This window comes from Panthera uncia, chromosome C2 (genome assembly GCF_023721935.1).
Source record: "Panthera uncia isolate 11264 chromosome C2, Puncia_PCG_1.0, whole genome shotgun sequence".
NCBI classification, from domain to species: Eukaryota; Metazoa; Chordata; class Mammalia; order Carnivora; family Felidae; genus Panthera; species Panthera uncia.
In genome coordinates, this window is record NC_064810.1 from 45,983,590 (window position 1) to 45,986,218 (window position 2,629).

Sequence of the window (2,629 nt, forward strand, 5' to 3'; positions counted from 1 at the left end):
CCATATTTAATGAAATCCCTATCAAAATACCACCAGTGTTTTTCACAGAGCTAGAACAAAAAATTCTAAAGTTTGTGTAGAACCACAAAAGAACCTGAATAGCCAAAGTAATGTTGAAAAATAACACCAAGTCTGGAGGTATCATGATTCCAGAATTGAAGCTATATTACAAACTTGTAGTTATCAAGATGGTATGATACTGGCACAAAAAAACAGATACACAGATCGGTGGAACAGAATAGAAAACCCAGAAATTTACCCACAACTATTTGGTCAAGTAAACTTCAACAATGCAGGAAAGAATATCTAATGGAAAAAAGACAGTTTCTTCAGAAAATGGTGCTGGGAAAACTGGACAGCAACACGCAGAAGAATGAAACTGGACATCATACACAAAATAAATTCAAAATGAATGGAAGACCTAAATGTGAAGCAGAAAACCATCTAAATCCTAGAAGAGAAAACAGACAGCAACGTCTTTGGCTTCAGCCACAAAACCTTCTTACCAGACACATCTCCAGAGGCAAGGCAAACAAAAGCAAAAATGAACTATTGGGACTTCATAAAGATAAAAATCTACACAGCAAAGGAAATAATCAACAAAACTAAAAGGCAACTTTTGGAATGGGAGAAGATATTTGTAAAAGACATAGCTGATACAGGGTTAGTATCCGAAATCTATAAAGAACTTATCAAATCTAAAACCCCCCCCAAAACAAATCCAGTGAAGAAATGGGCAGAAGACATGAAAAGACACTTTTCCAAAGAAGACATCCATTGCCTAACAGACAAATGAAAATATGCTCAACATCACTCATCATCAGGGAAATACAAATCAAAACAAAAATGAGATATCACCTCATACCTGTCAGAATGGGCTAAAATTAACAACACAGGAAACAACAAGTATTGGTAAGGATGCAGAGAAAGTGGAACTCTTACACTGTTGGGGGGAATGCAAACTAGGGCAGCCACTCTGGAAACAGTATGGGGTTTCCTCAAAAAGTTAAAAATAGAACTACCCTACAGTCCAGCAATTGCACTACTAGGTATTTACCCAAAGAACATAAAAATACTGATTCAAAGGAACACACACACCCTGATGCTTAAAGCAGCATTATCAACAATAGCCAAATTATAGAAAGAACCCAAATGTCCACCCACTGATGAATGGATCAATAAGTTGTGGTATAATATACAATGCAATGTAACTTAGCGATCAAAAGAATGAAATCTTTCCATTTGCAACAATGTGGGTGGAGCTAGAATGCATTATGCCAAGTGAAATAAGTTGGAGAAAGACAAATACTATATGATTTCACTCATATATGGAAGTAAGAAATGAAACAGATGAATATGGTGTGGGAGGGAGAGACAAACAGTAAGTCAGACTTAACTATTGAGAACAAACTGAGGGTTGCTGGAGAGGTGGTGGGCAGGGGGATGTGCTGAATGGTGATGGGTATTAGGGAAGGCACCTGTTGTGATGAGCACCCGGTGTTGTATGCAAGTGACAAATCCCTAAATTCTACTCCTGAAACTAATATTACACTATATGTTAAATAACTGGAATAAATAACAACTTGAGAGAAAAAAAAATCTTTAAGCAAGACTAGCATTTCCTCCTCAGTTAAACTGAATAATTTCTGCTTTTAAGTAGGTTCATTTTCATACACTTGATCTGGTATTCTTCCAATTTACTTCCAAGAAAGTGACAATCTAAGTATATTCTTTAGAAACTAGGGGCAATACTTCCTAATATTGCTTTTGTCTCCTTATGGACAAGACTTGCATAATTTGTTTCCATCTTGTTCTTTTCCTTCAGGGTGCTTCCTGTTGCCCTCTGCACATCTCTTTCATCCTCTGAATACGGAATTTAGATAAGGATAGGATGGCAGCTGTGCCAGAATTTGGTTGTAGTCAAAATATTGCTCAGCCCATATTTTACTGCTGTATCAAATGAACTGAGGGGAAGTCCTAAAGTGATCTAAGGAGTTTTCATGGCCATGGAATCTGCATACATAATTTCAAGGTAAGAATTAATGTTAAACTGATATACGTCCAGTGTTTAAGGGTTTTGTTTGTTTTCCTAAAAAATTGAACTAGGCAATTGGTTCCTAACTTATATATATATAATAACTTGACTCCTTCCCTCCCAGATATTCATGAAGAATAAGCAGTGTATGTTATTGACAGTGTATTTAAATTTTCAGAAACAATATATTTACCAAGACTAACTAAAAATTCAGGTTTCTTTGTTTTACATTATCAACAATTGTGTTAGTGTTGGTTCCTAATCAGTAGTTCTGACTAGAAGTTTTGTTTTATATGCTAAAGGTTCAAAAGTAATTATTAATATATGAAGTTTGTTAGATGGATTCAACTACCACCTATGCTGTTAAGAGCTCAAACGCTGTATTTTTCAGGTCAATCTCTCTCAGCTCAATTTTTCAGAATGACTCCAAAATTAAATATCTAACTACCTGACAAATAACTACCACAGGTTTTACTGTTGCTGCAAACTGAACTCATATCTCTCCTTGTTTTCCCTGACTTCTGGCTTTCTTCTGGCTATCTTTGTTTTTCTTTCTTTCTTTCTTTCTTTCTTTCTTTCTTTCTTTCTTTCTTT